Raw genomic sequence first — 25,334 nt, 5'->3', positions numbered from 1 at the left:
TGATATATTGCGTCCGGTGCTCCCGATGTGGCCTTTTATATATTGGCGAGACCTGACGCAGATTGGGAGACCGCTTTGCTGAACATCTACGCTCTGTCCGCCAGAGAAAGCAGGATCTCCCAGTAACCACACATTTTAATTCCACACCCCATTCACATTCTGACATGTCTATCCACGGCCTCCTCTACTGTAAAGATGAAGCCACACTCAGGCTGGAGGAACAACACCTTATATTCCGTCTGGGTAGCCTCCAACCTGATGGCATGAACATCGACTTCTCTAACTTCCGCTAATGCCCCACCTCCCCCCTGTACCCCATCTGTTACTTATTTTTATACACACATTCTTTCTCTCACTCTCCTTTTTCTCCCTCTGTCCCTCTGAATATACCCCTTGCCCATCCTCTGGGTCCCCCCCCCACCTCCTTGTCTTTCTTCCCGGACCTCCTGTCCCATGATCCTCTCGTATCCCTTTTGCCTATCACCTGTCCAGCTCTTGGCTCCATCCCTCCCCCTCCTGTCTTCTCCTATCATTTTGGATCTCCCCCTCCCCCTCCAACTTTCAAATCCCTTACTCACTCTTCCTTCAGTTAGTCCTGACGAAGGGTCTCGGCCTGAAACGTCGACTGCACCTCTTCCTAGAGATGCTGCCTGCCCTGCTGCGTTCACCAGCAACTTTTATGTGTGTTCCTTGTATATTTTATTTGCTCTCTTTCATTTGCCATCTTATTCCTCCTTGTGTGAGTAAAAATTGCCCCTCATATCAATTTAAAAATTTCCCCTCTCACCTTTCCCCTTAATCCTATGCCTTGTAATTTGACACTCAACCTCCTACAAATGAAAACCTGTAAATATCCAATTTATGTTAGGAGACGGAGAGGAATTGAAACATGCAGAGAGAGCTAAAGGAGAAGATCAAGGTGGCTAAAGAGGAATAAAAGAGGGAGCTGGAGAACAAGCTTGGGCAGAGTAGCACATGGGAGGGGGGTGGGTGTGGAGAGGCATGAAGAATGGCTTCAATCAGCCTAGCTGTAGAGCCTTGGAACACAGCCGTGAATGGGCTAATGAGTTAAACTGATTCTTCTATAGGTTTAACAATTGCCCTCCTGTTCACACATTCCTCCACACACCAGTCCAGATTCGGGGGCACCCAATGCTCTCTCAGCACCAACACCTCCCCTCCTCCCCCCTCCCCCCCCCTCCAATTCAACACATGGATGAACAGCACAGGCTACCACTGTCTACGTCCCTTCCTTGCCCTGCACCTACCATCTGCACCTCCACATATCAACTGCTATCATCCCAATCTTTACCTCCCCCAGCCCCACCTTCCATCAACTCCCCAGTCAATATGGACTCACCTTCCCTACTGAGCAGGTGAGAAGGCTCTGGAGAAACTCAGACATGGCAAAGCATTGGGACTGAATGGTATGTTCCCCAAGGTCCTGAGGGAGTGTGCTGAGCAGTTGTGTGGAGTTCTCCAGCGCATTTTCAATCTGAGCCTCAGCCTGGAATGGGTCCCGACTGTGTGGAAAACATCATGTGTAGTCCCAGTACTCAAGAAGGACCAACCAAAAGTCCTGAATGATTACTGTCCAGTGGACCTGACCTCACATCAAGAAGACCCTGGAGAGGCTGGTCCTGGATCACCTCTGACCCCTGGTTAATTCAGCCCTCGATCACCTGCAGTTTCCCTACCAGGTGCACATTGGAGTCGACCATGCTGTCATCTACCTTCTGAACAGAGCCTACTCCCATGTGGATAAGCAGGACAGCACTGTGAGGATCATGTTTTTTGATTTCTCAAGTGATTTCAATACCAAACAGCCCTCATTGCTGGGAGGGAAGCTCTATTCAATGCAGGTTGGCACTTCCATTGTATCCTGGATAATGGACTGCCTGACTGGCAGACCACAGTGTGTGTGGCTTCAGAGCTGTGTGTCAGACATGGCTATAAGCAGCAATGGGGCCCCACAGGAGACTGTATTGGCTCCCTTCCTGTTTACCATGGATACCACATGGATTCATGTCATCTGCAGAAATTCTCTAATGTCTCAGCAACAGTTGGGTGTATAAAGGGAGGACAGGAGAATGAATACAGGGCCCTAGTGGAGGACTTTAACAAATGGTGCAAGCTGAATCATCTGCAGCTCAATGTCAGTAAAGCAAAGGAGATAGTGATGGACTTTATAAGACTAAGCCTGCATTGCTCCCTGTTACTATTGATAGTGAGGATGTGGATGTGTTGAGGACCTACAAGTACCTAGTGGTGCACCTGGATGACAGACTTGAATGGAGCACAACACAGATACTGTGCACAAGAAAGGCCAGAGTTGTCCCTACTACTTGAGGAGTCTGTGGTCCTTTGGAGTATGCAGGCCTCTCCTTCACATGTTCCTCCAGCCTATTGTCAGCAGTACAATCTTCTATGCGGTGGTGTGCTGGGTAATGGCATCAACACGGGTGATGCCAACAAGCTCAATAAACTGATTAGAAAGGCTGGCTCTGTTATAGGAGTCAGTCAAACTGGACACACTGGAGTCTGTGGTAGAACAAAGGACCCTACGAAAAATCCTGGCAATTCTGGACATTGCTCTTCACCCTCTGCATGCCACTTTGGCTGAACAGAGGAGCACTTTTGGTAATAGACTAAGAGAACTGCACTGCTCCAAATAGCGCTGTATGTTGTCATTCGTACCCTTGGCCATTAGGCTCCATAATGAGTCAACCTACAGCCGGGGAAGTGATGACCCCCTCCTGTTAGACTGTTTGTGGTAACTTATTTTTTGTTCTTTCTACTTTTCTTCTAATATTTATACCTGTGTACTTGTAATGCTACTGTGACACTGTAATTTCGTTCGGAATCAATAATTTATCTATCTATGTCCCTTGTGATTTTATAAAGGCTTCAGTTTCCTACACTCCAGGGAAAAGCCTCAGCAAATTCTATTCTTGTTGGTACACCTGGGTATACTGTAAGAACCTGTGTCTCCCCCACCCCCACAGAGGTGACAGCACAGTAGTAGAGATCTGGGAATGAGTGACACTGGCATCCTGTTGACTGTAAAGCAGGGCTTCCCACCTTTTTTATGCCATGAACCAATACCAATAAGCAAGGGGTCTGTGGACCCCAATTTGGGAACCTCCTGCTCTAGAGTTAATAAAGACCCTGAGCATAAAGTTAATCATGGGTGAAAGTTCCGCTTTGCAACTCCCAGCTCTTTTGAACTGATAAATCGGTTGTGCTCCACGTTGAATAACATTTGGAAGAAGGACTGATCATAACAATGGTGCAGAATGTGGAAAATTTCAATGTCTACCACAAAGAGGATATTGGTAACACCAACACTGACTTAACTGTCTGTATCCTGTATCCTGAAGAACATGGCTGACAGATTGGATCTGTGGCAGGTAGTGAATGAAAGAACAAGAGGGATAAATTTATTTTTAATGGAGACTAATGAAGAGTTACACAGAACTTACAGCTCAGTAATTAAAATTAAATTCTAAAAGTTGTGCAAAAGTCTTTTGTACTATATATAACTAGGGTGCCTAAGACTTATGCACAGTACTGTACTTGTCAATGCGCAGTGCAGAGCGAGTTTGTAAAGCTGGCAGGAGCAAATGATACTGGGAATGGCAAGGGTGAGGTGTTGCGGGGAGGGGTGTGGGACAGATGCAGAGGAGTTCCGGGTGGGGGTGGCCTGGGTACAGACACACCCGGCCCTAAGGCACCACGCTTGATTCCAAATAATTGGTTTATCGATCATTACCAAATGTCTCTCTGGTGCTTCCCACTCACCCCCTTCCCCCATGCCCTATTCCCAACTACGATTCCTCTCTCCCTGCTCCCTTCCCACTCTCAGTCCACCATAGTGACCTATAGCAGAATCAGGTTTATCATCACTCAGATATGTTATAAAATGTGTATTTTTGTGTGTGGAAGCAGTACATTGGAATACATGAACTACGACAGTACTGTGCAAAAGTCTTATACTCCCTAGCTATATATGCACAGTATGTATAACGGAACTTGGGCCTGTGAATTCTTAGCCCGAACTTTTGGATTACTCATCTGATAGTTTAACCACTGTATCCATTGATGTTTTCACATCTCTTGGGACAATCCCTCATAACAACTCCACAGATGTAGGCTTGGAAATTCCCAGACACAGTCACTTAAACATACAAAGACCATGATCACATTTCCTTGGACAATTGCTCACATTCATCTAAACACAGATGTTCAGACAGACCACAGTTTCTGGAGCATCAATGCCAGTCATGAATATTAACAGAAAATGCTGGGAACACTCGACTCATCAGGCAGCAACTGTGGAAAGATGCTGTGGAACGAGATAAGTTAATTACCCTTCCACAGTTCTGAGCAGAGAGATGAATCCAAAATTTAATTCTTTACTTTAAATAAGTTACTGCCCTTTAATAGCTCTTAAAGCTAGGGGAATAGCCTCTGCTTGAAGCAGCATAACTCCTAACCCTAAAAATCTTCAAGCCTCTCTGTTTCTTATGCTACACAGACAATAGTTCTAACAAAAGGCAATAGTGAAGAGACTTATGTTGAATTTCTGGCACTGGAGTGTTTCTGAGTAAGCAGAAATAGGGACTTTAAATTTATCTGCAGATGTTTAGCAGAAGATACTGGTCTGGTTAAAGAGTAGAGGGTCACTCTAGGAGTAGCCATCCAGAGAACTGTTGCCACTTAATTTGTCTGTTTGCACTCCTTTACTCCTTTGGACACTGTGGATATTGTATCAATGGGCACTGTGAACACTGGGCAATGTCTACATTGGGCATTGTAGACATTGTACCATTGGGCATGGAGGGCACTGTACCAATGAGCACTGCAGACAGTGTATCATTGGGCACTGTGGACACTGTAACATTGGGCACTGTGGGCACTGTACCAATGGGCACTGTGGACACTGTAACATTGGGCACTGTGGACAGTATTAATGGTTACAATGGACACTGCGGATTCTGTACCAATGGTTACTGTAGACACTGTATCAAATGGTACTGTGGAGTGTGTGAATGGTTGCTGTAGACTCTGACTTAGTGTTGGTTTGGACAGAAAATAGATGGAGCTGAGAGTAGACACTCAGAAGAGAATGGTATTTGGATGTGCATAGAAAGAGATGCAGTTGCAATTGATGCTCTGGTCACCACTAAGTAAGTAACACTGGACCCAGCTGTATGTAATCATACTCATCTGGATGAATGTAAGGAATGTACTGACAGAGCACAGAATTATCACTTAAAAGGAGCAAGCTCTCCATCTGACTGTATCTCTGCAGAGTGAAATAGTTAAAGCTTCAGGAAGCAGAACTAATCGATGGACAATTGGAATCCTTGGGACACCCATGTGGGTAGAACCTGTTAGAGAGATGCTGAGCTTTCAGTTGTCTGTCTCTTTAATTCTCAATTACACTCCTGCTGTGACCTCTCTCACTTTACCTGTTACACTCTTCTAGTGAAGCCACTATAAACTCAAGGAACAGTATTTCATCTTTCAACAAATTATGTTTCATCAGATTAGGAATTCTGCAGGTTAGACAGCATCTACGGAAAGAGTAAAAGAGAAATGTTGTGGAAATGGATAAGACCCTATGTCACAAATAGGAAAAAGAAAAAAAGTTCACATTAAGTTGCAAACTGAAGTTCATGGTCAAAGCCCTGCATTGTCCAAATTCGGGATTTCAATCTGAAATGTCACCAGTTCCTTCCCCACCACCATCCTTTTGCCCACCACTCCAGCAGAGTTTTTGATGCTCCAGTTTCTGGCACCTTGTAAGTCCATATTATCAGGTTGATAATAGAGAAAGAGGGAGAAAGAAAGGGAGGGAGAGGAGATGGAGGGAGGGAAAGAGAGAGAGGGAGAGAGAGAGAAAAAAAAGAGAAGATGGACAAAGGAATTGCTGAAGGGTAATGAATCCAGAAGAAGGGTCTCAACCCAAAACATTGTCTATTTCCCTCCACAGATGCTGCCTGACCTGCTAAGTCCCTCCAGCATCTCATTTGTTGTAACAAAGAACGTTGCTTGTTCAGTGAGGCATTCAGGATTTTTGGGGGACCCTGAGGACATGGTAATTGTGGTATTTCTCCAGTGCCAGTAGATACCTATGGGAGGCTTGGACACTGCTGCTTAGCACAATGAGTTTGTGCCATGTCTGAGGTTGATATTCAGATATCTTTTTCCTCAGTTGACCAATAACACAGGACACCATCTTTTTGAAAACACCTATATTTGTTATTTCAGTTCATAATTGAAGTCAATTAAAATGTTGCCCACTATGTAAGCTAAAAAGTTTCCTATCTTATCCAAACAGGCCTCTTGAATTCTGCAAGGCAGGACAAGTTTTAGAAAGACTATAAAAGCATCATGTACACACGGTTCTATGCATTGTGTTTATATGTATATCAGTTTGTGATCATGTTGATGTGCATGCTCTAAGCACATTGCATATTGTGTGCACTCATTATAATAAAATAATTATATTTTCAGGAGCAAATGTCTCGCTAACATTGCAACAGCCGTGATACTCTCTGATATATTTGTAATATCTATATTTAACTTTATTACATTTATAATTGGTGCATTAAAAACAACTGTGAATTTCATCAACCATGTCTGTCATTATCAGCAATAATACAGGCCCACATTTGTAGGCAACCCTGTTGCAAGTACCTGCCATTAAAATTCAACATGGTTGCCTGACAGTTTGCTTTTTTTCTTTTCAATTTCTGGCTGGTGAAGAAATGATTTGTAATTCTGACAGGAGGACAAATCCTGGAAATATTTTATGTGTATATTGTTGCAACAGCAACCCCTACAATTTCATCAGCAAGTGCATTATAACATGTCGACAGCTATCTTCAAGCAAAAAAGAGGTTGTTATGCAACATGAGCACATCATCTCACACATGCTCATCTCACTCAGGTACTGCTGACAACCAATTAACAGCCATCATTAGCCTCCGTGGTAAACACAAAATAATCTGCAGATTCTAGGGTCAAAGCAACACTCACAACACGCTGGAGGAACTCAGCAGGTCGGGCAGCATCCGTGGAAAAGATCGGTCGATGTTTCCGGCCGGAACACTTCGTCAGGACTGTACAGGGAAGAGCGCGTGAGGTGGTAGACTTTGAATATATGCAGGCTCTAAACCATAGAGAAAGCAGTGAGCTCCTCGTTCAGTGACAACGAGTGAGATTTGCTGTGTCTAGAACCACATGGAGATAGGTATTACTATCAACCGGAACTTACTAAAACCTCTGAGCCAGATGGCTGGATAATTCACCTTGTTTGCTTAGTTAATCATTGATCAGCATATATGCAGACTGTGGATGTTGAACCCTGTGAGTGGATCTGTGGTGCAGGTCCCCAAACTCTCCAACACACCATCAACAGGACTGAAGATGATAAAGCACGTCAGAGCATCAAGAAGTGAGTCACACAGTTGCAGAATTAGATTAGATTAGATTAGATTATGAGGACACACAGTCCTCTTTTATTATCATTCAGTAATGCATGCATTAAGAAATGATACAATATTCCTCCGGTGTGATATCACAAAAACACAGGATAGACCAAGACTGAAAAACTAACAAAACCACATAATTATAACATATAGTTACAACAGTGCAATAGTACCATAACTTGATGAAGAACAGTCCATGGCACAGTAAAAAACGTTCAAAGTTTCTCGAAAGTCCCACATCTCAGGCAGACGGGAGAAGGAAGAAAACTCTCCCTGCCATGCCCGACACACAGTCCGACTCTGAGTCGTCCAAAAACTTTGAACTCTGATCAGCCCTCCGACATCGAGTACCGAGCACCACCTCTATCCAAATGCTTCGACCTCAGCCTCGGTCGCCAGCAGCAGGCAAAGCCGGGGATTTTGGGGCCTTCCCTCCAGAGATTCTCGATTGCACAGTAACAAAGGCAGCGAAACCAGGCATTTCAGAAATTTCTCCAGATGTTCCTCTGCTTCTCACATCTGTCTTCATCAAATCAGAATTGTCCACGGCCCCTATTTAACGGATACGATATCATTTCCCCAGAGAGCTGCGCATGCTGTGTTGCGCTGCCATCTTCTCCTCCCACCTATACTCCGCAAATGACCTGTTCTTGTAATTAGCATGTTCAAGCGATGGCTCCAGTTAAGCTTCTCGTCCACAGTGGCCTTAAGAGTTTGAGGGTGGGGATTTAGCATTAGTAATGTCATTGAATGCCAAGGAGTTGTGGTTGTACTGTTCATTATTAGAGATGGTCACAGTGTGATACTTGTGTTACTTGTAACTCAGTACTCAATATTGTCTAGATATTCCCTCACTGGTGTCACAGTAGGCTGACAGTGAGCATGGGCATGGACTCCTTCATTTTGTAAGTGAAGGGAAGCATTGCTCAATTATCAAAGAGCAAACTGTTGGAGGAAATGGTGGAGATGGGTACAATCACTTTTAAAAGTTAGAAAAGGTCTTGAGAGATAAGGGCCAAATGCAGACAAACATGATCAAGTCAGGCAGGCAACTTAATTAGCTTGAGTGAGTCGGGATAGAGGGCCTGCTTCCATGTAGTATAACTCTATGACTTTATTGATTCTGTGACATGCCCACTTCTTAACTTACAGTAACAATGAACCAAGTTAAGATTGGTGGGAGTAACTGCAGCTCTACTTCCTGAGGAGACTGAGGTCCTTTGGAGTATGCAGGCCTCTCCTTCACATGTTCTACCGGTCTGTAGTCGCTAGTACAATCTTCTACGTGGTGGTGTGACAATAGTATCAACACAGGTGATGCCAACAGGCTCAATAAACTGATTAGAAAGGCTGGCTCCTTTATAGAAGTCAAACTGAACACATTGGAGGCTGTGGTAGCACAAAGGACCCTACAGAAAACCCTGACAATTCTGGACAGTTTCTCACCTTCTGCATGCCACCTTGCTTGAACAGAGAAGTACTTATAGTAATAGACTAAGACAACTGCGCTGCTCCAACAAGTGCTATATGAGGTCATTCTTACCCTCGGACAGTAGGCTCTATAACAAGTCAACCTATAGCGGGGTAAGTGAAATTCCTTTCTTGTTAGACTGTTTGAGGTAACTTATTTTTCATTCTTTCTTACTTCTCTTCTAATATTTATATATTTGTGCACTTGTAACTCTACTGAAACTCTGTAATTTTCTTTTGGATCAATAAAGTATCTATCTAATCTAATAAGCATGTATTAAGATCTCTGACTTTACGCAACCACAGTAACCTTCCTTTACATTGGTATCGCAAACACAAGGACTTCTGCAGATGCTGGAAGTTCAAGCAACAGACATCAAAGTTGCTGGTGAACGCAGCAGGCCAGGCAGCATCTCTAGGAAGAGGTACAGTCGACGTTTCAGGCTGAGACCCTTCGTCAGGACTAACTGAAGGAAAAGCTAGTAAGAGATTTGAAAGTGGGGGGGGGAGGAGGAGATCCAAAATGATAGGAGAAGACAGGAGGGGGAGGGATGGCGCCAAGAGCTGGACAGGTGATTGGCAAAAGGGATATGAGAGGATCATGAGACAGGAGGCCCAGGGAGAAGGAAAAGGGGGAGGGGGGGAAAAACCAGGAGGGTGGGCAAGAGGTATAGTCAGAGGGACAGAGGGAGAAAAAGGAGAGTGAGAGAAAGAATGTGTGTATATAAGTAACGGATGGGGTACGAGGGGGAGGCGGGGCATTAGCGGAAGTTAGAGGAGTCAATGTTCATGCCGTCAGGATGGAGACTACCCTGACGGAATATAAGGGGCTTCATCTTTACAGTAGAGGAGTTCGTGGAAGCCATACTCAGGTTGGAGGAACAACACCTTATATTCCGTCAGGGTAGCCTCCAACCTGACGGCATGAACATTGACTCCTCTAACTTCCGCTAATGCCCCGCCTCCCCCTCGTACCCCATCTGTTACTTATATACACACATTCTTTCTCTCACTCTCCTTTTTCTCCCTCTGTCCCTCTGACTATACCTCTTGCCCACCCTCCTGGTTTCCCCCCCCTCCCCCTTTTCCTTCTCCCTGGGCCTCCTGTCTCATGATCCTCTCATATCCCTTTTGCCAATCACCTGTCCAGCTCTTGGCGCCATCCCTCCCTCTCCTGTCTTCTCCTATCATTTTGGATCTCCTCCTCCCCCTCCCACTTTCAAATCTCTTACTAGCTCTTCCTTCAGTTAGTCCTGACGAAGGGTCTCAGCCTGAAACGTCGACTGTACCTTTTCCTAGAGATGCTGCCTGGCCTGCTGCCTTCACCAGCAACTTTGATGTGTGTTGTTTATGTTGGTATGGTAGGTTGCAGTCTGAGATCTTGAAATAATCGCATGTTTCAGAATGCCCATCAGCTTCTATGGCCTTAATTTGAAAATATACGGAACATTTAATATGCCAATATTTATTTAAATTCCGTGTTTCTTTACCCTGACAGGTAACAGGCAAAAGAAAAGGACAAATCCTGAATTCCTTCAAATTATTGCGCAAAATTGAGTACAGAATTGTGTAACAGACATCCGAACAGTTAATCTTTTAGCTAAAAATAATGAACACAGTTTACTAACTCAAAACAAAATTCTGCACTGTATCTCAATAAATAAATACATTAAAAATATTCACAGGCACAGCTGACATATGAACACATTCAAATTTTTTAAATCTACAGTATGTGTGAGTGTACAAGGTTCTTACCCCATGAGCAGGTTGCCCATTCAATTTTTTTTTGATACCAAGTAATCTTTAGTTCAGTTGATGAATTTTCTTCTGGCAGAAAGTTTATCTGATCTACTTGGAACTTTATTTCTAGCCAACCTCACTCACCACATCCTACATTGGTTTTCTTTCCCAATAGTCCCTTGCTCACATGACTATTTCCTTCCTGCTCCTGAATGATACAATTTCACAAATTAACTGGCTGTATCGCTCTTGAATGATAGTGGTGTTAAAAGTTCTCACTACAGTTCTGCCCAGCACACCTGATAAACGTTACCTCCCGTGGTTATCACTGAAGCATGACCTACTACCTCAATACTATAGCTTTTAAGCTTGTCTCTTTTACAACCACCACCCCTTCTATTGACCTTGTATTTCAGAGCATGCTGAGAGGTGACACCTCTATATTCAATGAAACCTATGTGGTTGATTTAGAATCATGGCTTTTCACATGGACGTGGGATGTGTTTCATTTAAGTACAGAACTTCCTGCTGCAATCCACCGAGTGAACTTTAATTAGTTTATGGCCTGGAATTTTAGCCACACTACCTGGGAAATCCATAAATTGGGTGCTAGTTTAAACATGAGTTGGTTTAAAAGCCTTTAAACTTCGAACAGTTGAAAAAGCTAAACTACATTTTCTGTGGTCATCCTCAGGGTAAAGCTAATTCAGAAATTTTGTAAGGTACCTCAATTTTAAATGTATCGTCTGGTAAATTATGGGTTCTCATTCCACAAACTGAGCAGCATTTTTACAGATGAGCGGTACTACTGATTTCCCACAACCCTTGCAAGGTACACATTGGTGGCACAGCTAACAGGATACTACCTCAGAGTAACAGGGATGCAGGTTCTATCCTGAGCTTTGGCAGAGTCTGTGTGGGGCCTACACATTTGTCTTGTGACCACATGGATCTCTCCTGCATGCTTCACTTCCCACCCACATTCCAAGGTCATATAGGTTGATAAATTATTTGACCAATATAAGTTGCCCTGGTGTAAAGGTGAGCAGTAGAATCTGGGGAGAAGGGGGCATTTGATTAGAATGTCCAGAAATTAGCACAAAATGTTGGTGGAACGCAGCAGGCCAGGCAGCATCTATAGGAAGAAGTACAGTTGATGTTTCGGGCCGAGACCCTTCGACTGTACTTCTTCCTATAGATAGATAGATAGATATACTTTATTGATCCCAAGGGAAATTGGGTTTCGTTACAGCTTCATCAACCAAGAATAGAGCATAAATATAGCAATACAAAAACCACAAACAATCAAACAACAAAATGCAAACTATGCCAGATGGAGAATAAGTCCAGGACCAGTCTATCGGCTCAGGGTGTCTGACCCTCCATGAGAGGAGCTGCAAGTTCGATGGCCACAGGCAGGAACCACCTCCCGTGCCGCCCAGTGTTGTATCTCGGTGGAATATGGTTGAAGTCCAACTGTAAAAAGTTCAATATCCGGTCTACAAACACGTTCCTCAATCGTAATATGACCCGGATTGCACTATCTGTTGTTAACCAGAACAGTAAGCACCCAACTACTTCACACTTACCGCTCTCAGTGCACTTCCAGGCAGCCCAAACGGTCTGGAAGCCGTACATGGTAAAGTTTTGATCGGGTATGTCCTCGTGCAGCCCTGTTCCAGTGAAACACATAACATTGCACTCCCAAAATGTTCTCTGACGCCCGACTAGCACCGTGAACTCGTCCATTTTATTACCCACCGAACTCCTCTTCTCCATAAGTCTCTGTTGTTTCGACCCAGTCCTCTTTCCTTGACCTACCTGGCCTGCTGTGTTCCACCAGCATGTTGTGCGTGTTGCTTGAATTTCCAGCATCTGCAGATTTTCTTGTGTCCAGAAATTAAAAGTAGGATTGTGTTCGATGCAGTCTCGGTAGGCCAATGGCCTGTTTCCATGCTGTATCTCTCTGTGACTCTACTATCTTTAAATGTGATGGATTGCATGGAAATATGTCCAATGTTCAAAGTTCAAAGCTGATCATTAATAGAGTTGAAGCTAACCATGTGTCAACTATGTTCTTCTTCCAACTTGTGTTTTTTTTCCAAATTTTCCTTGTAACTTTTGCATTCAGCACATTCTCTACTAACTTGTGAGCCCAACATCAGTGCAATTCATCTTTCTCTGTTTCATTGTAATCTCTATATTATTGGGCATCCTGGGAGCACTGGCTTTGATGCCTTGCCATTTAAACAGTGTTGCCTTGCCAGGGCATTCCTAATAAATATCTGACCTTGCAATTGAAACTTCTTTTATGTACCTTCTTCTATTCTAGAACTTCTCAAAACCCAATGAAGTTCTGATCATGAATGTTCAAAAGCACCTTGCTGTAATAATATTCACATTCCCCTTTACATTTCGATGTAGGAAACTCTGGGGGATAGATTTCAGTTAATTCTCCACTCTTTGGTGGCTGTTGGTTTCCTAGGAAAATTGAAGTCTTAATGTTGTAATTTTGCCTTGCCTTTTTGAAGTGCTGTAATATCTGCTTTTCCATCTTCTGAATTGTTATTCGGTCCTGTAAATCTAATTGACTCACACTAGCTTTAACCTCAATGTTGACAGCTGGTGACCTTCAGTTTCCTCTTGTCGTAGAGTCTGCAAGGCATCTTGCTTGCATCACCCCTCTGTTTCCTGCACAACTGCTTTAACTTTCCTTCAGGTACTTCTTTTATATTTTATAAAAACTCTGCAATGGGTAGTCAAAGATGGCCAGTGCATCACCAACACCAGACTTCCCGCCATCAATGACATATTTACAGGGAAGTAATGGAAATAGGCCAGCAATATCATGAAGGATCACAACCACTCTGCTCATGGACTGTTTGTCCCACTCCCTTCAGGGAGGAGGCCACGTGGCATCCATACCAGAACCACCAGGTTCAGAAGCAGTTACTTTCCCCAAGCAGTAAGGCTGATCAACACCTCCACCCACTAACCCACTACCATTACTTTATCATTTCCTTGTCTGTCACCACTTTATCCTTTCCTGTCAGACACTCTTGTGTCACCTCACAGACATAAAATCAATCATTGTATATAAGCTATCTTATGTATTTATATTTATTAAATTATGGTGTCTTTATCTTATTGTGTTATTTTTTGTGCTGCATCAGATTTAGAGCAACAATTATTTCATTTTCTTTTACACTTGTATACTGGAAATGACAGTAAACAAATCTTGATCTTGAATCGTTTGCTCTTGATCACCAATCTCATCTATGTGCTTAGCCAAACTTCTCTTAGGTGATACCATGGAATCCGCACCCACCACTTCCTCTGGCAGTTTGTTCCACATTCGCTCCACCCTCTGAGTAAAGAAGCTCCCCATCAGATTCCCCTTCAATACTTCACCTTTCACCTGGGATGACGTCAAACTTCTTGAGAGTTGTAGGCACCGCACTGATCTAGGCAACTGCAGAATACGTCATCAAGCTCTTGCCAAGTGCCTTGGAGTTGGCGGGAAGCTTTAGGGTGTCAAAGTAGGAGAGTCAGATGGGCTGTTGAAACTGTGGGACAAAAATGAAATAGGATTAAGAGAAAGGAGCAGAAGTACTACATTAACAGCTCAGGACTGAATGAATTTTGAGACATACGATGAGGAAGATATACGTGGCATATATACGTAGCATATTAACTGTATATCTTCCTATCGGTATAGAGCATGGCACATCCTGACAGAAGATAAACCACTCTCTGGGAACTCCAAACAAAGTGAAATTCCATATATTGACAGTATGAGAGTATATGAAGAGCAGGCAGGGGTTGGAGGTGGGAAGAGCAATCAAATTATTACAGTAGCCCAGGATGCACGTAATGCCAGCGTAGTCTGTAAGATTTCTCTGTATGCCCTCCCTGTGGAAGACGTGCTCCAATTTCCTCCCACAGTCCATAAACATACAGGATAGGTTAATTGGTTATTGTAAATTATCCCATAAATTGGTCAGGGTTAAGTAGGGGTAGTCAGGGTTGTTGGGTGGTGCGACTCGAAGGGCTGGAAGGGCCTATTCCACAATGCATCTCTGAGTAAAATAAAAATGTTCTAAGCAGCCACTATTGCGAGGCCAAGGCTTGCATTGCATATTGCCAGTAGCACATTGTTATTTGCTATGCACTTGATTAAACAAAGCACAGTGCTGTACAACAATGACAAGATTAAGGGAAAGGATTACCTGGTATTCTGAATGCAATCTCCAATGTGTTTTTGGAGTGGTTTTTGGTGTTAATGCAGTAATTTACTTGTTTTGTATTTACTTGCACTTGAGCTGAACAGGCATTGGACATCAGATTCCAACATCAGAATCAGGTTTAATATCACTGGCATATGTTGTGAAATTTGTGGGTTTTGCAGCAGCAGTACAATACAATACCTAATAATAATAAACTGAATTAAATAATATATATATTACAACATTGAATCACAGTGGATTTAATTTGCCTTTTTCTGACACTGATCAGAAAAAGACTCGGTCATGTCAAATGGAAAACAGATCTCTACAAAGTGATCTAAATTAATTACAAATATAAAACACAAAAAAATTGATTGCATAAGTACTTTTCCCCTTCAAGTCAGTATTTAGTAGATGCACCTTTGGCAGCAATTACAATCTTGAGTCTGTGTGGATAGGTCTCTATCAGTTCTGCAGATCTGGACACTACAATTTTTCCCCATTCTCCTTTATAAAACTGCTCGAACTCTGTCAGATTGCATGAGGATCATGACTGAACTGCTCTTTTCAACTCCAGCCTCAAATTCTCAATTGGATTGACATCTAGACTCTGACTTGGCCTCTCCAGGACAAAGCTGTGTAGCTTTGGCTTTACGCTTGAGTTCATTGTCTTGCTGGAAAACAGATCTTTTCCCAAGTCGCAGTTCTCTTGCAGACTGCATCAGGTTTTCCTCCAGGATTTCTCTGTATTTTACTGCATTCATTTTACCCTCTACCTTCACAAGCCTTCCAGGGCCTGCTGCACTGAAGCAGCCCCACATCATGACACAGCCACCACCATACTTCACGGTAGGAATTGTGTGTTTTTGATCATGTGTTGTGCTTGGCTTATACCAAACATAGTGTTTAGCTTGATGGCCAAAAAGCTCATATTGGTTTCATCACACCAAGGAACCTTCAGAGTCTCCCACATGCCTTTTGGCAAATTCTAGTCGAGATTTCATGTGAGTTTTTTTCAACAGTGGGTTTCTCTTTACCACTCTCCCACAACACTTTGACTGGTGAAGCATCCAGACAACAATTGTTGTATGAGAAATCTCTCCAATCTCAGCCACTGAAGCTTGTAACTCCTCCAGAGTTACATAGAAACATGAAAAACCTACAGCACAATACAGGCCCTTCAGCCCACAATGCTGTCCTGAACATGTCCTTACCTTAGAAATTACCTATGGTTACCCATAGCCCTCTATTTTTCTAAGCTCCATGTACCTATCCAGGATTCTCTTAAAAGATCCTATCATATCTGCCTCCACCACCTTCGTCAGCAGCCCATTCCAGGCACTCACTACTTTCTGCATAACAAACTTACCCCTGACATCTTCTCTGTACCTACTTCCAAGCACCTTAAAACTTCGCCCTTTTGTGCTAGCTATTTCAGCCCTGGGAAAAAGCCTCTGACAATCCACTCAATCAATGCCTCTCATCACCTTGTACATCTCTATCAGGTCACCTCTCATCCTCCATGACCTAGTTGTCATAGGTCTCTTGGTAGCCTCCCTCGCTATTCCCCTTCTTGCATGGTCACTCAGTTTTCGAGGATGGCCTGCTCTAGGCAGATTACAGCTGTACCATATTCTTTCCATTTCTTGATGAATGACTTAACTGTACTCCAAGGGATGTTCAGTGACTTGGAAATTTTCTTGTATCCATCTTTTGACTTGAGCTTTTCAATAACCTTTCCGAGGAGTTGCTTGGAGCATTCTTTTGTCATCATGGTGTCGTTTTTGCCAGGACACGGACGCACCAGCAGTTGGACCTTCCAGATACAGGTGTATTTTTACAACAATCAATTGAAACACCCTGACTGCACACAGTGATCTTCATTTAACTAATTGTGTAATTTCTAAAACCAGTTGGCTGCACTAGTGATAATTTGGTGTGTCATATTAAAAGGGGGGGGGGGTGAATACTTACGCAATCAAATAATTTGTGTTCTATACTTATAATTAATTTAGATCACTTTGGTTTTTTAAATTAATCTTTTTATTGATTTAAAAGGAACATAAATACAAACAAGAGGAGAATTATCTCAAATATATATACCAATAACAATACAGAGATTGAAATAGACATTATCAAAATCATACATAGTGTTAAGCGAGTATGTAATATATAATAAAAAAGAAAACAGCTAATTCTCCTCTTATCAGTTCATGAAGAGGAAAGAAAAAACTTTGAATTTTAAATGAGGAGAAAAAAATCCCCACTACACTATGCAAAAAAAAAGGACTGGGCGGCCCATTCTGAGGATCCGACCAAAAAGAAAAGAAAGACTTTCTGATCAAATCTAAAACTTCGAAAAAAAAAATTGGAAGAGTAATAAATCATATCAAATGAAAATATTGAATAAAAGGTTGCCAGATTTGCTCAAATTTAAAGGATGCATCAAATGTCCGACTTCTTATTTTCTCTAAACTTAAACAGGACATAATGGAGGAGAGCCGATAAAAGACAACAGGTGGATTAGAATCCTTCTACTTCAGTAAAGTGGCTCTCCTAGCCAATAAAGTTGAAAAGGCCATCACACGTTGAGCAGAAACAGAAATATTTCCCAAATATTGCCGACTTTTGATAATGTTTTAAAAACATCTCTTTATAGAGATCTGTTTTCACTTTGACATGAAAGTCTTTTTTCTGTTGATCAGTGTCAAAAAAGCAAAATTAAACCCATTGTAATTCAACGGTGTAAAACAATAAAGCATGAAAACTTCCAAGGGGGGTGAATACTTTTTATAAGCACTGTGTATATGTATATGCAAAATAGTAGTGAGGTAGTGTTCAAGGGTTCAATGTCCATTCAGAATTCAGATGGCAGAGGGGAAGAAGCTGTTCCTGCATCATTAAGGTGTGCCTTCCGGCTTCTGTACCTCCTTCCTGATGGTAGCAATGAGAATAGGACAAGTCCTGGGTGATGGGGGTTATTAATGATGGATGCCACATTTTTGAGGCATTGCTCCTTGAAGATGTCCTGGATGCTATGGAGACTAGTGCCCACGAAGGAGCTGATTGAGTTCATTATTTTCTGCAGAATCTTTCAATCCTGTGCACACACACACACACACACACACACCCCATACCAGACAGTGAGGCAGCCAGTTAGAATGGTCTCCATGGTACATCTGTAGAAATTTGTGAGTGTCTTTGGTGACATACCAAATTTCCTCAAACTCCTAATGAAATATAGCTGCATCATTGGGCCCAGGATAGATTCTCAAAAATGTTGACACCCAGGTACTCGAAATTGCTCACTCTTTCCACTTCTGATCCCTCTATGAGGACTTGTGTGTCACATCTTATTCCTGGTGCTCTGGCATCCTTTATATTCTTTTTCAACTAGAATTCTCTGCTGTCTGTCTAACTCGTCATTTTCCTCAGAGTTCATACTCCAGTACTGATGCTCGCTGGAGTTAAAGTCAGTTAGTACATGGATCTGCAGCTAAAGGCTTGACTATGCAATGAGAAGAAAGAAATGTTCGAATCTGCAATAGTCTTTGTAACCACTTCAGCAACCAACATATTCCGTGTAAAATTCAGTAGGGTCTGGTGCATTTCCTAAAGAGAAAGAAATTAATTGATTTAAGAAAACATTTTAAAATTGGATACTTCCTTGCAAATACTCATCCATCACTTTACGCACAAAACTAAAAAGGGCCATTAATTTCAAAATTAATGCTTCATTTGCCCTTCAGTTGCCTTTTTTCCTATCAGCATTTTGCGTTTTTCTCAAAAATCCTTGACCTCAAAAAAATCAATACAGTACACTAGCTTTTAAATCTGGGAATATACCTTAAGTGATTTTGATGTGGTTTAAAACAAAACTAGTTTTCCAATGTATTTTAAGTAGTTTTCTTGGCACAAAGAAACTGAAAAATGAATCAGATAACATTGCCAAAAATCATTGGTATCTTAACTCTCAATTTCTTGCATATTGCCAGAAGAACTATAATACAACTAAACCTGAGGTTTCTTGGTAGATGCCCACTACTGTATCAACCCAGGCACCTGAAGGAAACTGATTGTCTAACTTAGATGCTAGCTAACACTTCTCTGACGTTTCTGCTGAGGATCATATTTATAAAGAATGAGGCAAGATCAATGGCTTTTGAAACTGACTCTGTTTCCTTTTTCTGCACATACTGGCTGACATTCCGAGTACTTCCAACTTCTGCTTTTATTACTGTAAAGTACATCTGAGCACCTTCAATGTTTTAATATGACTGTTCTGAGATGCACAACATTTTCACAATGTCATACAGCATTAACTTTGCCTGAAGCACTGTCCCAAACTTGATACCAATGTAATGTCTATAAGTTTCTTCAGACTTGCTGCCTTAATATAAATTTCCAGTAAAATGACATATCAACATTATATCCCATGGAACATTTAGTTCCTAAATATACACTTATACAGAGTATACTGTTCTCTCTTTATATACAGTACTGTGCAAAAGTCTTTGGCACATATATTTAGCTAGGGAGCCTAAGACTTTTGCACAGTGCTGTAGTAATTTTATGTTTTGCACTGTACTGCTGCTGCAAAAAAAAACAAATTTCATGGCATATGTGAGTGATGATATGGGTTTCTATTTTGGGCAGAGATTGAGAAGGGGGCAAGGAGAGGGGAATCATGGTTGAAAAAAGGGGAAGGGAGAGGGAAGCACTTGAGAGACATTCTATAATGATCAGTAAATCAATTGTTTGGAATCAAATGATCTTACCTGGTGCCTCGGGGTTGGGTGTGTCTGCACCCACAACAAACCTCCCCCCCTCATCCCTGACACTCCTTCTTTCCCACCTGTTCCACACCCCTCCTGCGGTGCTCCACCCTCACCATTCCCAACATCCTTTGCTCCTGCCAGATTTACAAACTCTTTCTCTGCTCAACGTTGATAAATACAGCACTGTGCAAAAGCCGTGGCTATATATATGGGCCTAAGCCTTTTGCACAATATTGTAAATAAAAAAGATCCACAGTATACCCTTGAATTACAATGGAAATTCATCCATGCGTTCACAAATCACTGACAAAAAAATTATTGATGTGGAATAAAAAATCTTCCTCACAGAACTTATGTTAGAAAGAAAAACTAAATATAGTGTTTTCAGTTAATTGAACCATCGGTTAATCACAGAAGTGATTATTTGGGACAAATCTTTAAAAACAAAAACTAATCAAGAAAATAGCTGGGATTACCTTTGTTTACTTGGGACACTGTGCCGCTTAATTGCAGACATCCCACATCTCCCGGAAGTTCCGGGAGTCGCCCGTATATTAATAGTGGCTCCCTGATGCCTGCAAATTATATACAATATCCCGAAATCAATCTTTTGAGAGCGTGCGAGTGAGGGAGTGAGAGAGGGAGAGAGCGAGCGTGAGAGCGACCATGAGAGCGAGAGAGAGAGAGAGCGCGCACCATGGCAGAGTGTTCCAAAAAAAGAAAATATAAAATGTACATCACCCCAGACTACACTAAAGTGTACCCCTGCCTAATAGGGGTCAAAAATAATGACAGTGTTGCTCGCTGCACTGTTAGCTACAGTGACTTTTCTATTGCCCATGGTGGGTTAAGACTGTAAAAGACATGTTGAGGTGAGTTTAACAGGTGTCTTTCGTTCATTAGCACAGCTAACATTATTTAAACTAGCTGGCCAGCTGCTAAGGAGCTACTCTATTTCAGACATCTCACCTCTCCCGGAAGTTCCGGGAGTCTCCCACAAATTGATTGTGTTACCTCCCTGAAATGAGCTTTTGCAGGGTAGGATATCTGTAAATGGGACAGGAGACTGTTGCTAAGCAGCTTCTAACCAGCATCGGTGACGTGCACTTGCATGGCCATTAGACTCTACACTGTGCTTTGAGTGAATAGTTTTTAAATAGCATCAGTTGCACATGTTTATGTTCAAGAAGCAGTGATTTTTCTCACTGTCCTAGCAAGAAATAAGCAGCAAGACAATACAGAACTGTTTTGCTGACTGTGGTTTCAAGAATTCAGGCTTAGAGACGCCAGAAATGTCTATGAATGATAATGAAACTATTTCACTGCTTCAATAAGTTGGCAACTCTGAAGAATTTGAAGGTATCTGTTAGAGTGAGTTTTTGGGTAGATGATTCATTTACACTTAAGTGACTTCGGCCACCAGTCTTCTGTTTGACAAAGTGCTGTGGATTGAGTTCACAACAATGCATTTCCTAAAAGCTATGAATACCAGACGCTGCTGACGCCATAGTTTGACCAGATGCTGTAATTTCGAAGACAATATTATCTATGCTTTATAAATACGAATTGTCCTATGTTAGCACATAAAATATCAAATAAATGTATTGTGGATTTAACTTGCACTCCTAAAGGCTGTGAGTACCAACCCAGACATGAGAGCGTCAGGAGGAAAGGATGAAGTCAGAAGGTGTGATGTTTTGTAGGTAGCTTCAAAAGGAAGCATTGTCTACAACCTGGTAAATAGGAATTGTCCTTTGTGTTTAGCATATAAATATCAAGCCCACATTGGGCTCGCAGACCTTTCCACTGAAAGCGTCTCCGTCCGTATGATGCCTGCTGTACCTTGCCGTGTCGAATAAAGAAGCTGCTTTGTATTATCACGAACCCCGTGACGGGAATAAAGAACCAGCAGAAATGGAAAACACTCTGGAGTCCAGTATTGCTATAAACTAATAATATTTATTAGTAACTACGCAATACAGTAATATAAATGTAGATAAATCTAACAGGTTAGCAATGATTATATATATAAGTAAGTATATCAGTAAGTGTGGAAATATATATATAAAAAAACAAGCTTCTTTCAGTCTAGGGGTAAAAAGATACAGTCTTACGATGATGAGTAAAGTTCAGTTCAGTTCAGTTCGTGGTATTGAGTTGAGTAGTGATGGAGAGAGAGAGAGAAAGGGAGAGATTTGAGTCTTTAGGTGAGCTGATGCCGTCGATCTTCTCATTGTCCTTCGAAATCCTTTAAAAGTCACCGACTGTGACACTAACAAAGGGGACCGGTTTTCTGTGGTGGAGCTATCCCCCAGGCGAGGGTGAACACATGGACAACTCCTCACCAGTCAACCCTTTTCCTCTTTCCACTGCAAGAGCGATGGATCAATCCGCCTGATCAATCCTCCAAAACCCACTTTTTCTGCGGGCACAACAATGCTCATTCAGTGTCCAAACATGTGTCTGAGGTCTGTATCATCTGACCTCCCATTTTATCTTCCCGTACTGAGCATCAACTGTCATTCAAATAATCCCTCCTTCCTCTCTCTGTGAAGAAATGCAAGCAGGCAAAAATCCTTGAAGGAAGTGTCAACAACCTGCCGAAAATCATAACATCAAATGTCCATTAAATAACACCGTCTTTAGTCACCATAGCAACTTATGAGATGCTCAGTGCTATCTCCATTTCAGCAGAAATCCAACAGTTAACCAGTTCTTTCTGTTCCTTAAAGTGACAGTCCAACAGTTAGTCTTCGTCTCTCTCTCTCTCTCTTTCAAAACAAAATGTCAGTGGTAAATAACTCTCTCTCTCTCTCTTTTCAAAAGCACAGTTCATAGGGGTACTTCAGGATCCCATCACAGTACCTACCAGTAACTCTGTCTCTCCAGTGATTTCATCCACGCTACAGTATCAACAATAATACGAGGAAATCTGCAGATGCTGGAAATTCAAGCAACACACACAAAATGGTGGTGGAACACAGCAGATCAGGCAGCATCTATAGGAAGAGGTACAGTCGATGTTTCCCGCCGAGACCCTTTGTCAGGACTAACTGAAAGACGAGATAGTAAGAGATTTGAAAGTGGGAGGGGGAGGGGAAAATCTGAAATGATAGGAGAAGACAGGAGGGGGAGGGATGGAGCTAAGAACTGGACAGTTGATTGGCAAAAGGGATACGAGGCTGGAGAAGGGAGAGGATCATGGGACGGGAGGAGAGGAGCACCAGAGGAAGATGGAGAGCAGGCAAGGAGTTATAGTGAGAGGGACAGTGGGAGAAAAAAGAGAGAGAGAGGGAAAAAGAAAGGAGAAAAAATAATAATAAATAAATAGATCCCATCCCTTATTTATTTATTTTTCCCCCCTTTCTTTCTCTCTCTCTTTTTTCTTGTTTTTCATCTTGAATGTAGTTCTGGAACTGCTGGAGCCTGTGATTTGCAATTTGGAAAGTGTTTGGGTGTTTCAGTGCTCTGCAATTTCTGAGAGGATTCCGGAAAGCAGAGACTGTGTGCGCGAACCTAGTGGCGAGAAATCTGTGAGCCAATGTTCGACTCCGTGTCACCGATTAAAGCTTCCATTGTCCATTGATTGAAGTGACGAGGGAGATTGAAACCTCGAGGTGAATGTGGACGGTAAGCACGGCAGCCTGCATTTTGATCATAGAGGTACTATGATACTGCTACTGCTGTGCCTGGAGAACATTACCCAGGTTTTCTGCATTTTGGATATGGATTTGGACTACAGACATTTTTTCAGTCTTATAACATTTATATTTTGTGTTTTTCACCTGATCTTTCTCACTTTTTTTTGTGTGCCAGGGAGAGGGATTTGCAGGTCGATGTGCCTTTTCCATTATTGTTAGTTTTTTGTGCAGGGAGGAGGGATTTGGAGGTTGATGTTCATGCTGCCTTTCTTTTCTTTCTTGGTTTTGTGGCTCTCTGGAGAAGAAGAATTTCAGAATTGCATACATTGATAATTAATTAACCTTAAAATGAATAAATTAACCTTTAATGAAGAGTTGGAAGATGCAGTCATCAAGATCATTGTATGAAGGCAGTCCATCATCTACACGACATGCCTCCGCTGATTTTGTTCTTACAGTCAATTAAAAGCAGCATACTCTGGATTAATTCCTCTGGTGATAACTATTAGGAATTAATCCACTGTTTTATTGTACAGTAGTTGTATTGGTAGTGTTCTAATTTGTTCTGTATTTCATTTAAATATGTATATTTTTACTCAGTTAACAGTAATTTATCTTCTTTACACCTTTTAACTATTTCCATGAATCTTCGGCTAACTGGAGCAGCTGCTTAATTGGGCCAAAATGTACTGGACCCAATGTGTACCAATTAAACAGAATACACTGGAAGTACAAAATGCAAAAGAAGCAAAAGATTTTAATTCTTTGTTGATGGCTCACAATGTGGAATACTGCAATATGGATGGTTTTCTAGGATTGTAACTCCTCAGTAACACACGGGTGTACCGTACTATCAAGCAACTGCTCACTTAGGCAGTTAGCTGATTACCTACAACAATACATATTTATATTTCTAAATATGAATAATTATGAACTGTTTCAATCTTTTAACCTTCTTGTCTACCAAATAAAGTGTAATTGATATGACTTGAAATGCCTGCTTCAGGCATTTGTGATTTGAGTGAAACACTTCTTCATGCAGGTTTCACAGACATTTTACCTGGCATCCTGTTCTAGAATTGTTCCATTAACATAATTATTTTCAGAACTGTGAAAAGATTTTATTAAGGGGTTTGACTCCCCATCTTTTTAATACCATCTGTGTGCAACATGCAGTTTATACATACCCAGCACAAAACATTTACCATACAGTCTCTATGGACTGAAATTATGTATTTGGCACACTGCTGAATATCATGATCTTAATTGCAATATTTATTAGCCTTCCAGCATTCTGTGTCCCTTTGCCCTCCTTTTTAGCCTTTGCTTTCCTGCTCTCTTTTATGGCATGAAGCTTGGGCTCTAACTGCTCTGATACACTCTAACCCACAACAATACACTGATAAGCCCAAGATCTACTGATTGCCAAAGGTTTGGTCTACTGTTACCTAGATAATGAATGAACTTGGTGGACCTTAATTTCATCTGTCACTTTCTTCAAAGACTCATCATTATTATGTGCCGTGTTGTATGACATGGGTGACCATAGTCTTCCATGTGTCTTTAATCTGAGAAGTTCTAATTAACTCTTCAAAACTTTTTCCTGTCCATCCCTTGACGATAGCTCAAAGACTATCTGTTCTCAATCTGAAATTTCAAAAGAAACTCTGATCAGACTCAAAAGACAAGGCAGTGTAGATACTGGAGATTTCAAGTTTCCCTTGTTTTCTCATGACATCTTCAAATTTACACCAGCCCTTTTAAATCAAATTCCCTCACACACTGGTTTCATGCTTTAGAGTTCTTTCCAGTCTTGACTCCACCACCTGTCTCCAAGCTGATCACCTGTTACCGATTTCATTAAAACCTGTGTGTTTACAAGGACTTGCTGTACATTCCCAAACCACAAGCCATGGATGAACCAGGAAATACGTTGTCTGCTGAAGGCTAGATTGGTGGCATTCAAGTCTGGCGACCCAA

The 25,334-nt window shown here is 41.9% G+C and overlaps 1 protein-coding gene across 2 annotated transcripts in view; it reads right to left on the bottom strand.

Moving 5' to 3' along the window:
• chst15 (carbohydrate (N-acetylgalactosamine 4-sulfate 6-O) sulfotransferase 15) overlaps positions 1-14,141 on the bottom strand; it is a 108,793-nt gene extending 94,652 nt beyond the window's left edge. Inside the window, exon 1 of one of the 2 annotated variants that reach the window (XM_072239463.1) lies at positions 14,121-14,141. The gene's annotated coding sequence lies outside the window, so the exon portion shown is untranslated. Of the gene's footprint in view, positions 1-10,724; positions 10,815-14,120 lie in introns of those variants that run through there. The other variant, XM_072239464.1, reaches the window with a different exon arrangement.
• Positions 14,142-25,334: the final 11,193 nt, after the last annotated feature.

Source organism: Mobula birostris, chromosome 21, assembly GCF_030028105.1.
Source record: "Mobula birostris isolate sMobBir1 chromosome 21, sMobBir1.hap1, whole genome shotgun sequence".
Classification (NCBI taxonomy): domain Eukaryota; kingdom Metazoa; phylum Chordata; class Chondrichthyes; order Myliobatiformes; family Myliobatidae; genus Mobula; species Mobula birostris.
The sequence above is the reverse complement of the archived record's forward strand: the minus strand, read 5'-3'. Positions and strand labels throughout refer to the sequence as shown.